We start from the raw sequence: 15,911 nt of genomic DNA on the forward strand, positions 1-15,911 counted from the left end.
TTTTAATAAATAAGCCTGGCTGGATTTATATAGGGTGTGTGCTAATATAATTTCAGACACCAAACAGATTTGGAAATCAGTAATATCTTTATGGAGGGATGGGGAACAGGTGGATGTGTTGCAGGACCATGAAGACACAATGGGGGGTTAATCAGATGTGGTCAGAGTTGTAGTTCATGCGCAAAGTACCAGTCTGATGCCATTTGGGGGCGGGTAGAGGGCGGCGACGGCTTCAGTTTCTCCAAACAGAGGCGTGTTTAGGGGGAGGAAAGAGGCCAGGGATCTCCGTTGTTGCACAGAGATTTCCTGGCCTCTGCGGCAGGCGGCTTGCGCGTCACCATGGGTAAAAAACATACTCTACCAAAATGTACAGAGCTATGTCCTCCTTTCAGTATTTAACAAATAGCAGGTCAGGTTCATAATGAACATTGTACATGATTCATTTTACAAAAATGAAATTTTGGGGTTAAGTGTTCTTCATACCGTATGCTCTTGGGGTTACCTATTAACAAGAGTGGACGCCAATTACATGCCCCCACTGTGACATCTAATGGTAAAACAAAGAGAGGCTGCTTGGTAGAAATCGTTTACATGGTTAGTAATGTTCTGATTTTCACAAATATGTTTACAGACAAGACCATATTGTAATGAATATTTATGAAGCCACCAGCAAGCTGTCCTTGGGTAAATAGGTTTCCCTATAGGATAGTAGTGAATTGTAGAATTTATAATCAGGGATGTGTCACTGGATAGTAATACCAAACATTTATCCAGCTTGTCTTAAAACAACTACGCTTTTGGGAAGACTACATCAGATTGTAATCAAATATTAAGAAGAAAATCAACAGCTTGGGATTCTATGCGATGCTTAAGTGTGAAATGAAGATGAATGAACCGCGATGATGGAAAACTTGTTCATAAGGACACTGGGGCTATTGCACTATAAGGGTTGGGGGAAATAAAAAAAAAAAAATATATATATATATGTATATATATTATTGTGGCAACATGGGGGGGGTAATTGGCTCGGTAGTTGTGCAGTGTCTCGATGCTCAAACAGGATCCAATGTAGCTTTTTAGGTAAATGAACAGTATGGTGCTTTACTTTCAGCATAGAAGGAACAGCACAAGTGAACACAAAATAACCAATGCCTAGCCCCTGACTCACTTCTTTCCCCCTGACCAACCTTGGGCAGCTATTCTGTAAACACAAAGGAGGTCAGTCCGAGTTGATCGCTCGCTAGCTGCTTTTAGCAGCAGTGCAAACGCTAAGCTGCCGCCCTCTAGGAGTGTATCTTAGCTTAGCATTGCTACAAAAAAAGATTGTGCAGTTTCAGAGTAGCTCGAGACTTACTCCTAGTTAGCGATCACTTCAGTCTGTTTAGTTCCTGTTTTGATGTCACAAACACGCCCTGCGTTCGGCCAGCCACGCCTACGTTTCCCCAGCCACTCCTGCGTTTTTATCCGGCACGCCTGCGTTTTTTCACTCACTCCCCGAAAACGGTCAGTTACCACCCAGAAACACCCACTTCCTGTCAATCACTGAACGATCAGCAGTGCGACTGAAAAGCGTCGCTAGAGCTTGTGTAAAATTACAGTGGCTTATGTGAAAGTACGACGCACGTGTGCAGTGCGCACCATACGCATGCGCAGAAGTGCCGATTTTTAGCCTGATTGCTGCGCTGCGAACAACGGCAGCTAGCGATCAACTCGGAATGACCCCCAAAGTCTCTTAAATGAACAATGAAAAGTCTCAGTCCTGTCTCTCACAGGTACCATGTATAGGGTTCAGGCCAGTTCTAGACCTTGTGGTGCCCAGGGCGAAAGTTTCCTTTGGCGCCCCCCTAGTAGGCAAAACAGGGTTAGTGAACGCCGAAGGCGCGCTTAAAAATGCAGGGGCATGGGTTCATAAGAAGGGGCGTGGCCACAGTTATGCCCCCTGTAGTTGTGCCCCCTGTAGTTGTGCCTCCTGTAGTTGTGCCCCCTAGTAGTGCCACTTACAAACACAAAAAAAATACTCACCAGCCCCGCTCCTGCTTCCCGACGGCTGCTGCTGCTCTGTCTCTGGCCGCCTGCTCCTCTCTATGGAAGAGACGTCATGACGTCTCTCCCATAGCGCCGCACAGACACTAGAGGTCAATTATGACCTCTAGCATCTGACAATGGCGCATCGGCTGCAGCGGGCGCCCACACAGCCCACGACGCTTGCTGCAGCCAGAGTGCGGGATGCGGGCGGGAACCTGCGGAGTGACTGCGGCCGCGCCCAGGGGTCGCAGCGCCCCGGGCGCCCGCCCTGCTTGCCCGTGTCTAGATCCGCTCCTGACAGGGTTCAGTATGTTTTCCCAGTGGATGGGATGCTGGCAGTCACAATACCGATGCTAGCATCCCGATCTTTGACATTCCGACAGGGGCGAGGTGGGTATGTTAACCCCACTCGCCTACCCCCTAACCCTCCCTTTCCCGCAGACTAACCCTAACCTCCCCACTTAGTGCCTAAAACTTACCTCCCCACGGTAGTGCCTAACACCCCGCCCCGCAGCCAAACCCTACCCCAGTCTCTTGCCCCTGGTGACGCCTAAACCTAACCCTCCCGCCCCGGCCCTATGCCTAACCCCATCGCTATACTTATGATTGGGATTCCGGCTGTCGGGATTCTGGCGTCAGTCTCCTGACCTTGGTGGGATTCCGGTGTCGGCATTCTGACGGGTGTCAGGATTCCGACTATAGGGATCTCAACATCCAGTATCTTAACCACATCCCCATGTACAGTCTCCGCTTCCTGCAGGCATAACACAGGCTCCGGCCCACTCACACTCAAGGCTACCTGTCTGGCTTCTTCCCAATAAGGTGTAGCTCAGTCCCAGAGTTTCATGACATTAGTGGCTCAATAGCACAATGAGCTTTGTCTGGCTTTGTGTCAACAGGGCAGTTTACACAAGCCACAGCATATCCTGACTGTAGAATCTTCCAGTCTGACACTCCACTGCAGCAATTAGGTGTTCTCACACCTGCATTATCTTCCCTGTGTAGGCAGATTCCTCCAGCCATATATGTGTCAGTAATGCAATTTACCTTCATACTGCCAAGTAATATATAAATGATTTTATATTTATCCACAAAGCTTGACAGCTTTATTTTTACAGTTTAGATTTGCAGAAAGTAGCGCCCATATAACCTATGGTACCAGAGAATGACCGTAGTGCAGCTCACCCTAATAAAAAATGGGGATATTGCTAACCCCCAATACACTCAGGTAAAAATTGAACAAAAAAGTGAGGGGAGCGCAAATAGTTTTTAATACAGGTTGAGTATCCCTTATCCAAAATGCTTGGGACCATAAGTATTTTGGATATGGGATTTTTCCATATTTTGGAATAATTGCATACCATAATGAGATATCATGGTGATGGGACCCAAGTCTAAGCACAAAATGCATTTATGTTTCATATACACCTTATACACACAGCCTGAAGGTAATTTTAGCCAGAATTTGTAATAAATTTGTGCATTAAACAAAGTGTGTGTACATTCACACAAATCATTTATGTTTCATATACACCTTATACACACAGCATGAAGGTCTTACAATACAATATTTTTAATAACTTTGTGTATTAAACAAAGTTTGTGTACATTGAGCCATCAGAAAACAAAGGTTTCACTATCTCACTCTCACTCAAAAAATTCCGTATTTCGGAATATTCCGTATTTCGGAATATTTGGATATGGGATACTCAACCTGTAAATGTAAAATATTAGATTTAGTGTCACTCTATCATCAACATATTATGATAAACATATTAAAAAACAAATAAATAAATAAAACCTCAGATCTTTATGGAAATATTCATTGTCATATTAATGGAAAAAAAAACCTCTTGGCTCCTGAAACATCAGAGTTCCTTCATTCTGTCTGCTGTACGGAATATAAGCTTAAAGATAAACCAATCCTTTTTTGGATTGATATTTGGTAACACCTAATGTCTTTCTGAAAAAATAGTAACTTGGGAGTTGATAAATCCGAAAAATGGGGATTTTAGATGTAGTTATATCTCAATAATTACCTTTTTACCGGCATTATACCTAGGAAACTTGGTAAGTACCTTAGTGTAACGGGTGTGGTATAGCTCATAGACAGTTAAAAGATAGACAGTCATTAGTTAGACACTATATGGTCGACAGTCAAAAGTCAGACAGGGTCAAAAGTCAGACACAAAAAAAAATATTTTTTTGTGTGGTTTTTTTAAACATTTTTAACCCAAATTTGGTGAAATTCGTCCCCCCGCGGGCTCGCTACGTTTTGCTCGCCACAACTTTACTGAAAGGTAATAGTTTGTGACATGGATAGTAAATGAGGCAAAAGTTGTAAAAACCACAGAAAAACAAACAATAATTTTTTTTGTCTGACTTTTGACCCTGTCTGACTTTTGACCCTGTCTGACTTTTGACTGTCGACCAACTAATGACTGTCTATCTTTTAACTGTCTGTCTATATACAGGAACCCAGTGTAACGGGCATTCATCTGTTAGCTGGCCAGCCTTTATAAAGTGTGCCCACTCAGTGGCGGATCCAGGGGGGGGGCACTCGGGCCCGTGCCCCCCCTGTCATTTGTGGCCTCCACCCCGTTCCGTCCCCCCCCCGCGGCGTCGGCGCCGCACAGGGAGATGACGGGCGCCCGCTGAGATTGTGTTACCAGCGGGCGCCCGTCTCCCTGCACAGCGGTAGCCGGAGGCAGGAGCTCAGTACTGAGCTCCGGCTTCCGGCGCTGTCACTGCGCCGTGCGCTATGGGAGAGACGTCAGTCATGACGTCCCTCTCATAGTGCTGAGGAGAGGACGCCAGCCAGGAGGAGGACTGCAGCGGCGCGGGAACGGGGCTCGGTAAGTATTATGTTTTTTTCTTCCTTAATGCAGCGGTGGCATCTCCTGGGGGAAAACTATGGGGGGGACATTACTACTGGGGGGGCATCAACAAGGGGCATTACTACTGGGGGGGGGGGCATTACTACTGGGGGCATTATAACTGGGGGCATCACTACTGGGGGGTCATCTATTGGGGGCAGCTACTGGGGGCATTATTACTGGGGGGCACCTACAGGGGGGTCATCTATTGGGGGCACCTAATGGGGGACATTTTTACTGGGGGACATCTACTGGGGGCATTATTACTGAGAGGCATCTACTTGGGGCATTACTACTGGGGGGGTCATCTATTGGGGGCAGCTACTGGGGGCATTATTACTGGGGGGTATCTACTGGGGGCATTACTACTGGGGGGTCATCTATTGGGGGCAAAGTCCTAGGGGGCATTACTACTGGGGGCAAACTACTGGAGGACATTATTACTGGGGGACATCTACTGGGGGCAAACTGCTGGGGGACATTATTACTGGGGGGCATCTACTGGGGGCAAACTACTGGGGGACATTATTACTGGGGGGCACCTACTGGGGGGCAAACTGCTGGGGGACATTATTACTGGGTGGCATCTACTGGGGGCAAACTACTGGGGGACATTATTACTGGGGGCCAACTACAAAGGTGCTAACTACTGGGGGCATACTACAGGAGGGCATTACTACTGGCGGCGTAACTACAGGGGCATTACTACTTGGGGGCTAAACTACAGGGGGGGCCAAACTACTGGGGGCATAACTACAGGGGCCAAACTACTGGGGGATAACTACAGGGGCCAAACTACTGGGGGCATTACTACTGGAGGCTAAACTATAAGGGGGCATAACTACAGGGGCTAAACTACAATGGGGCAAACTACAGGGGGGCATTACTACTGGTGGCTAAACTAGTGGGGGCTTTACCACTGGGAAGCTAAACTAAAGGGGGGAGGTAAACTACTGGGGTCATAACTGCAGGGGCATTACCACTGGGGGCATAATGACTGGGGGCATTACTACAGGCAACATTGCTACTGGGGGCAATACGGGCATTGCATAAGGGACACCACTACTATGGGGTCTATATAAGGGGCACTACCAGTACAGTGGACATTGCATAATGAGGGCTACAACTGTGGGCATTGTATAAGAAGCGCCACCTCACATGCACCGAAGCCGCACGCAAATGTTCTTGCCCCTTCCATGGTGCCCCCCCTATCATTTTCTTCTGGATCCGCCCCTGTGCCCACTCTTTATTAAGTCACCACAGCTAGCTTGTTTGCAGCCTTATCACCGCACAGCCGTGTGGCTGTGTTGTACTGTCTGAGTGATTCCCTGACGGGTCCGCTCCCTGTTCACAACGCGGCTCGCTGTCTCTCAGTGCGGCTCCACAGTCAGGTCTCGGCACAGCCGTAATGATTTGTTGTTGCGATCCCCGCTTCGGAATTAAGAAACGCGTTAGGAGCCCTTTTTAGACCTCAACTCTCCTGAAACCACCTTCTCTCCGGACCGGTGAGCTTAATTTTGCAGCGGGGATCTGACAGCACCAGGCGGCATTCGTATTGTATATTATTCTGTGATCTCAAGAGTTAGTACATCCTTGTTCTGGGACTGTAAGGGTCAGTATATTATTATTATTATTATTATTATTATGTGAGCCAGATTTACATCATAATTCCAATGCATTTCAATGGGATGCATTTAGTACCCTGATGGACGGGATGCGGGAAGTCATGTGACCGATGGTAGCATCCCAATACCACTCGGGAGGCTGACAGCCAAAATTCCGAAGGTAAGTATCAGTGACACTGTTAGGGTAGGGCACTAGGGGGAGGATAGCTCTAGCTCCCAACCCTCCTGACGGTCAGCCCTAGGTGCCACACCCGGAGGGTTAGGGTAGGGCAGTGTGTGCGTGTGTTTAAAATACTTACCCCCCTCCGACATCAGGTTCTTCAGTGTCGGGATGTCGGAGTCAGGCATATGACATCTGTGATAACATACCGAACCCATTTCAACAATACAATGAATCTTATTTGCAGCAGGCAAGACAATTGCAACACAACTAACTTGTTACCCCTTAGTGACATCATGCATCTCAGTTTGAACCTAGGTTTCCACCAAAGTGAGAGGGATTGCAGAGCAGATGGCTGGGCATGACTGCTGCCCTCTCGGTAAATTCCACCACACGTATGGACTGCCTAGAAGTGACAGTGGGTTGGGTTTCCGCCAGTCACAATGCCGACAGTGGGATCCCAGCATTTAGATGCCCAGCGGGGGAATAGTCCCTGTTGATCAGCATAGTGAGGGTCCGGGATGTAGGTGCCGGTATTGTGACCGCCGGTCACATAACTACATCCCGTGACAGTGACTTCCCAATGGAAGCACTCCATGCTAATCACAACCTGCTCGGCATCCTAGGGGAATGGTGTGTTCTTCCCCAGGGACTGCCAGTCCGGACTGCAATTAGCAGAGTGCGCTTCCAATGGAAAGACACTCCCCTGCTATAACAGCAGTCCAATCTGGCTTCTAGGGGCTGCAACCAATGCAGTCCCTAGAAACCTGGGCTGTTAATTTGTGCCCACATACAGATCACGATCCTGCAAATGGCCACGAGCCGTACATTTCAGAGCTGCAATAAGAGCAGACAGCAAACCCCCAGGAAGTTACAGGTAGGAGCTGCCAATCCTAACCACTATACCAACTGCTCGTAGATGTTTCGAACTTGCTGCAAAGTTAGGTGCACTTCTAATTTACGGTGGTGCCTCCCAAACATAGAAATAACATTAGAGAGCCGACCAAACAGCTGCAAAACAAACAATGTGCAGTACTCTTTGAGCGTGCTTCATACATAAGGCCCAATGACAATACGGATAATGAGCAACAGAACAAACCACGCCAGTTGCTCACAGGCTGGGATATAACACTTGGCAGAAAAATAACTCTACTAATCAAATAATGAAAGCATGGAATAACATTTACATATTGATGCTCATTCAAATTGTACTGTACGTAGTTCTGTGATAAGTGGTGAATATTTACAAATGCAGGTGCTTGTCAGAATTTGTCTGAGAAGCAGAATGCAAAATTTCTATGCGTCGTCTAGATTTAAATTTCAAACTATGAATATCCTCTGCACTAAAATGAAATTGTCACACATTAACACATCTTTACATAGTGGTACAGACAAAAAAAAACACAACTACAGTTTAAGACAAGCTGGGGAAGAATTTAATTTGACAATGCCCCCAACGTTCATTTCCCAATGCAAAACACATGTAGAAGTATTAACGGAAACATTTATATCAAAAGCAATGACAAACATAGAAACATAGACTGTGACGGCAGATAAGAACCACTTGGCCAATCTAGTCTGCCCCTTTGTTACCATATTTTTACCTCAAACCTTATTTGATCCTTATTTCTTTGTAAGGATATCCAAAGTATGGCAAAATAACATTGGCCCTCATTCCGAGTTGTTCGCTCGTTGCCGATTTTCGCTATGCTGCGATTTGTTGCTAATTGCGCATGCGCAAGGCACGCAGGGCGCATGCGCTTAGTTATTTAACGAAAAACTTTGCAGTTTTGCTGTGGATTCTGCGGCGCTTTTCAGTCGCTCTGCTGATCGGTAAATGATTGACAGGAAAGGGGCGTTTCTGGGAGGTAACTGAGCGTTTTCCGAGAGTGTGCTAAAAAACGCAGGCGTGTCAGGGGAAAACGCGGGAGTGTCTGGAGAAACGGGGGAGTGGCTGGCCGAACGCAGGGCGTTTGTGACGTCAAACCAGGAACTAAACAGACTGAGCTGATCGCAATCTGTGAGTAGCTACTCAGAAACGGCAAAGAATTATTTAGTAGCAGTTCTGCTAATCTTTTGTCCGCTATTCTGCTAAGCTAAGATACACTCCCAGAGGGCGGCGGCTTAGCGTGTGCAATGCTGCTAAAAGCAGCTAGCGAGCGAACAACTCGGAATGAGGGCCATAGACAGTCAGCTGCACAGAAAAAAAAAGTTGCAAAAACAGAGCATAAAAAATAAAGCATGAAATAAAAAGGATAAAGCGATTCTCACTTTAACTGCTGCAATGTCTTTCCCAGGATAAAGCCTGCTTCCTCTTGGTATTACCTTCTTGGGAGCTATAGAGATAATGGCCCTCATTCCGAGTTGTACGCTCGCTAGCTGCTTTTAGCAGCATTGCACACGCTAAGCCGCCGCCCTCTGGGAGTGCATCTTAGCTTAGCAGAATTGCGAATGAAAGATTAGCAGAATTGCGAATAGAAAATTCTTAGCAGTTTCTGAGTAGCTCCAGACTTACTCAGCCATTGCGATCAGTTCAGTCAGTTTCGTTCCTGGTTTGACGTCGCAAACACACCCAGCGTTCGCCCAGACACTCCCCCGTTTCTTCAGACACTCCCGCGTTTTTCCCAGAAACGCCAGCGTTTTTTTGCACACGCCCAGAAAACGTCCAGTTTCCGCCCAGAAACACCCACTTCCTGTCAATCACACTCCGATCACCAGAACGATGAAAAATCCTCGTTATGCCGTGAGTAAAATACCTTACTTTTGTGTAAAATAACTAAGCGCATGCGCCATGCGAACCTTGCGCATGTGCAGTAAGCGACTAATCGCAATATAGCGAAAAACGGCAACGAGCGAACAACTCGGAATGACCACCCATGTAGGCTCTGATCTCCATTGCAGATTTACAAAACATGACATTTACAACTCAGGACATTATAAAACAGAATTCACCCATGTTTATTTCAGGCACATGCTGTAATGTTGTCATTTAACAGTTCCTCCTTTTTTATTTTTTAAAACCTATTGCTTTCTCAGGAAAAGTTATAAAACTTTATAGCCACATATGTACAACTACTGCGGGTGTAAACAAATGAGACTCACTATGGATTACATACCGAATGTAACCACTTTTTGCTTTGTTTAAGGACTCTTTTTTTTTTTTTGCACATTAAAAACCTTTTATTTGTAAAATGGTTACAATTTCTCCACATATGGGGCTGGGGACGGGATGCCGGCAGTTAGAATGGCGGTGGTCAAAATACCAGCGACTGCCATAATCTCAACAGGGGCGCTCAACTAAACTAACCCTAACCCCCCCGTCCCCACGGTATCCGGTTGATAGATAGTGTCTAGTTAGACAGTCAATAGATAGACACCATATGTTAGACAGACATAAGGTTGACAGGGTCAAAAGGTCGACATGAAAAGGGTAGACAGTACAAAAGGTTAACAGGGTCAAAAGGTCGACATGAAAATGGTCGACAAAAAAAAAGACATTATTTTAAATTTAACATGTTTTTGGACTATTTCATACCTTCTCTATCCATGTCGGCATAGACTTGGTTATAAACCTTGTGGCGAGCCACCAAGCACGAAGCGTGGCGAGCGAAGCGAGCCTCGCAAGGGTATGCCTTTCTACAATTGGGGTCCCAGATGCCAAAAATATCCACACAAATCACAAAAATGCAAAAAACATGGAGTCTACCTTTTTTATGTCGACCCTTTGACTCTGTCGACCTTTTGTACTGTCTACCCTTTTCATGTCAAACTTTTGACCCTGTCGACCTTTTGACCCTGTCGACCTAATGTCTGTCTAACATATGGTGTCTATCTATTGACTGTCTAACTAGACACTGTCTATCTTTTATACCACACCCCTTGCCCACAGCCTAACCCTAACCCTCCCATCCCGCAGGCTAACCATAACCAGGGCCGGATCTAGACCTTGCGGTGAACTGGGCAAAAAAAAGAGGGGCGTGGCTTCATGGAGAAGGGGCGTGGTCAGTTATGCCCCCTGTAGCTGTGCCCACAGTAGTATTGCCCCCAGAGTTGTGCCCCCAGTAGTATTGCCCCCAGTACTGTGACCCCTGTAGAGTTGTGCCCCCTAGTTGCGCCATTTACAAAAAATAAAAATAAAAATAAAGAAAAATAAATTAATACTTACAATCCCCGCTCCTGCTTCCCGACCGCTGCTGCCCTCCGTCTCTGGCTGCCGGCACCGCTCCTCGGATCTATGGGAGAGACGTCATGACGTCTCTCCCATAGCACCGCTTAGACACTAGAGGTCAATTATGACCTCTAGTGTCTATGTGCTGCTCCCACAATGCAGTGCGGTGTGCAATGACTTCATTGCACACCGCACAGCACCGGGCATCTACACAGCACTGGGCGGCACCCGCTTGCCCGTAGCAAGATCCGCTACCGACCAGCATCTTGTACGTCAGGATGCCAACTACATCCCTCTGCCAGGTTCTAGGTATGTACTTGGCAAGTAGCAGAGGCAGCTGTCTGGTGGTGGGTTGGTCATCTGCCTACCATGCCAGTACAATTATGGGATACACGACCTGCTGCCACACACCTCAACAGCTGTTCCAATTATAAACACAATTGGAACAGACAGGGAATATACTTTACCTGTCTATCAGCTGCAGCCAAATAGTTACTTCATATACTGCCATACCCATTAGATGACACCCAGTAACATACATGCAGATAGCATTAGCCAGCTGAATGTCTACACACTGATTGGTAGTTGGCTGGAGCTATCCAGAGTGCTGCTGTCGGTTCATTTTGTAGGTATCCCAAAAACAGCAAACCCATTATACAGCGTGCCAGGATATAGCGTAGGATCACAGAGGTGAAAGTAATATATTTTGCTGGCCACCAAAAGACTGGAGTCTATGTTAATGCCACAAGAAACAAGGAGTGGTTTATATTATAAAGCCACTGTAAGTTTAGGATCTGTATACTAAAGCTCTAGACAAGGGAAAGAGCAGTGACACCACAGGCCTGGCCGAGGCACACTAGCTTCCAGGGCCTCCTCTGAGCATATGCACCCTATACATGTACCAACTACGCGTAGACTATCCTTTCTTGGTCTGTGTTGGGTGAGGGTCAGAGTCGGATTAAGGGGGTAACCCAGTGGGCACGTTACCCTGGGCCCCCGTGCTTGCCATCAAGCACTGGCCATTTTGCATGATTTCTTTTATAAAGTTCAGCCATCCAGCGCTGCCAGTGTCGCAGATCATGCTATCACCACCTGTCATGTGGTACAATGCCGGCGCCGGAATACCGGCAAGGTAGGTGATTCCCCCTCTATGGGTGTCCACGACACCCACAGAGGGAGAATATAACCTGTGGCGAGTGCAGCGAGCAACCGAGCCCGCAAGGGGCTTACTAGCGCTCGCCCCGCTGCCGGCATATTGGTGGCCGGATGCCGCTGCCGGTATACTGAACCCAGCCACACAAGGGCAGGGTGACAGCATCCAATTGGAAATGTTCAAATAACTTGTACCCAGCAGTTGGATCACTGTTGGAATAACTGGGGCAGTCAAAAGATGTCATACACATACCAGGCCTGATTCAAGGATCTATACAAATGCCTCTGCAGCTGTGAACTTGTACACACCGGCTGTGCAAAAATATGCAAATGTCGCAGCCATCGGAATTTGTACTGAGATGCCCACCGGAAGCATTGGACGCTCATTGGTTGATAATCGACCGCCCAGACTGGGCAATGGAACAGAGAGGCAAGAGCTATTTTCACTGCTTACCGGAACGCAGACGCAGGCAGTTACACGCCCTCATTATTGGCACGGCACACCTGCATCTTAGTAGCCATCCCCTGTTACCGCCTATAAATGCTCCCTGTATGTCACTCACATTATGAATAAATCCTCAGTGTGACCATTACCGTAAAACCATGGAGGCACATGTGCGGTATGACCTATGCGCAGTGACAAAAAAATCCCTCCTCTGCATCCGACACCGACAGTGCGACCATCTCTGAATGGTGAAATTGTGGTAATTTCCTGACCATTTACTAACATGCTAAATAATGATATGAACAACATCAATTGGATCATTAAGCGGCATCTCAAGCAGTGCTGCAAGTTTGGCGGTACGGGGCGGTACTGCATAATGATAATAAATTGCCAGATGGTAAGCAGTACCGCCGGCTTGACCGCCATGCTTGCTGCCGCTGCTGTGTGAGGGGAGGAGAGCACAGCGCACTCCTCTCCTGCCCTTCAGTGCTCAGTCCGTACTAAGGCGGCGTGAATCTCAAACAAGTCTGCGAGCTCTGATTGGCTAATGAACCGGCGCCTCATTTGAGATACACACCGCCGCTGGAGATCGAAGACCGGAGTCGGACTGAGCACTGAGGGGTAGGAGAGGCATGTGCTGCACTTTCTTCCCCTCACACAGCAGCAGAAGCAACAGCGGTGAGCAGCACGGGGAGGGGGGGATATGGACTGTGGTGGTATTTGTGTATCTGGCACTGCGGGAGCATATCTGGCACTGTGGGGGAATTTGTGTATCTGGCACTGTGGTGGCATATGTGTATCTGGCACTGTGGTGGCATATGTGTATCTGGCACTGTGGTGGCATATGTGTATCTGGCACGGTGGGGGCGTATCTGGCACTGTGGGGGCATATGTGTATCTGGCACTGTGGGGGCATATGTGTATCTGGCACTATTGGGGTCATAAGTGTACCACGCCCCCATTTTCATTGACCACGGCCCGTGTGGGATGTGGCCACACCCATTTTTGGTGCGCGCAGTACCACTAAGACATTTTTTCTACTTGCACCACTGATCTCAAGCCACACACCAGGGTATCAGGTTACAATATTACAGCATGTATAATCAGAATTAGTTGGGGTGTGACCCTTGAAAGAGAACCATTATTGGGTCTATACACAGGGCTGGTGACAGGGGGGGTAGTGACAAAGATCCCTCTGATCATTGGGGCCCCAAGGATCAGAGGGTGTGGGGAGCTGGGAATGCATTGGGGAGAGACAGACTGTGGGGGGGGAGGAAGGAGACACAGACTGTGGTGTGTGTGGGGGAGGAAGGAGAGATACATATTTATATACGTTTCTAGATAAATAAATATATATATACTTATTAACAGTTTCTAACATATCGCAGCAAATTCCGTTGCGCTTTAATATATATATAAGGGGGCCCCAGAGATATCACTGTAGCTGGACCCAAGATTTTTGTTGCCGGCCCTACCTATACACCCAGCAATTTGTTACACAATGAAATGATGATAGAATAGATCTTACAATTATCTCTGCATGCATGGCACACACAATATCCTCATAGAAAGGTTTGTTCAAAAATTATTTTGATCTTTGAGTATTTAAAAACAATTGCGCTGAAATATGTGTGGGAAGACTGAACAATCAAACCTAATCTCTTCTATCCAAATGCTCCAGAGATCAAGTTTATAAGGTTTAAATTGTGCTGTGTGTGTACGCATTGCTTAATGTAGAAAGACCTTTCAGTAAGAGTAATACAATTGTTGCAGGTATATTTCACATAAGCAGATGCTAAAGTCCAGAATACAGCTGTGTCCTCAGACACTGTTGCTCAAGTCGCACCAAATAGCCCCTCTCATTGCGCCAGGTCCTGGCGACTCGGCATCTGTTTCACTCAAACTGAGCGTCTTATTCACAGCAACAAAACAACTTTGCCATATATTAATGTGATGTGTGATATTTGTATATCTGTGTGTGACTGAGTATGAATCTGCATACAAAGTGCTTCAATGCTGCGATTCTGGACACGCCACCATCGGTGCACCAAAACGGGCACCATAGACCATATGGCAGGCGCAGTGCATACTCCTGAACATGGCCTCTGTGTCTGAGAAAACAGCCGCTTCCAGTGACACTCCCATAACACATGCGCGAGACGGACTCAGGCCACCTCCCTGGTACCACCCGGGTACGGCCATCCCTTTGCCGTCCCACTTCTGACACCACCTGCCCCGATCACATCTGCACCTTTGTGTGTGCGCTCTGTGTAACGCCGGCATCGAAGGCATTTCAGGATGTATCGAACGTACGTAGCCGCAAATAACTCTTAACTACACAAACAATCAGCATTGCGTTGGAATTGCGCACACCTCTAAATCAGGCCCTGTAGATGTTACTTAAGTGTTTAAGCAGTAAATAATTATAGTTAGGGGGTTTAAAACTAATTATTGATGACTGAACGATGGATGATTCAAATTAACTTTCAGCTAATGTGATAATCTGATACTAAAATGCAAATCATTTCCATAGAAGAGAAGATATTTCTATATTAGATGACTAGAAAGACCAGCTAACCATAGAGTGCATGATACAGGACTTTGCATACCAGCGCAGAACATAATAGCTTATTATATAGCTGGGAATTACTTGTAGCCCAGTAATGTCCACGTTTATTAAGATGGTCAAATCAGTAAACAAATAGGGCCCTATTCATGTTTGTAAGTAAAGCAAGAAAGCAAGCAACTGGGCAATAACCATATCGCACTGCAGGTGGAGCAGATGTAATGTGTGCAGAGGGATTTAGATTTGGGTGGGTTATATTTTTTACGTGCAGGGTAAATACTGGCTGCTTTTGTATGTAGCCAACTAATGTTAGACAACTTTATTTTTACACTGCAATTTAAATTTCAGTTTGGAGACACCCCACCCAAATCTAAATCTAGACATTGAAGGTCTGCTTTTCATTGTTTTTAAATACTTTTGGATATAAATAAAATACATTTTTGAAATGTATCTTTTTTAGTTATACTGTATTTGTTTGACATCTTTGGAACAAAGATTACTATCGTTCAGTGCCACTGTGCACGTGCACAACTGCAGAAACTGGCCTGAGAAAATAAGAATTTACTTACCGATAATTCTATTTCTCATAGTCCGTAGTGGATGCTGGGACTCCGTCAGGACCATGGGGAATAGCGGGCTCCGCAGGAGACAGGGCACATCTAAATAAAGCTTTTAGGATCACATGGTGCGTATTGGCTCCTCCCCCTATGACCCTCCTCCAAGCCTCAGTTAGGTACTGTGCCCGGACGAGCGTACACAATAAGGAAGGATCTTGAATCCCGGGTAAGACTCATACCAGCCACACCAATCACACCGTACAACTTGTGATCTGAACCCAGTTAACAGTATGATAACAAAAAACAAAGTAGCCTCTGAAAAGATGGCTCACAACAA

General features: G+C 46.6%; 1 protein-coding gene across 3 annotated transcripts in view; it reads right to left on the bottom strand.

Moving 5' to 3' along the window:
- NEBL (nebulette) overlaps window positions 1-15,911 on the bottom strand; it is a 463,458-nt gene that overhangs the window by 401,566 nt on the left and 45,981 nt on the right. The window lies entirely within an intron of this gene.

Source organism: Pseudophryne corroboree, chromosome 5 (genome assembly GCF_028390025.1).
Source record: "Pseudophryne corroboree isolate aPseCor3 chromosome 5, aPseCor3.hap2, whole genome shotgun sequence".
NCBI lineage: Eukaryota > Metazoa > Chordata > Amphibia > Anura > Myobatrachidae > Pseudophryne > Pseudophryne corroboree.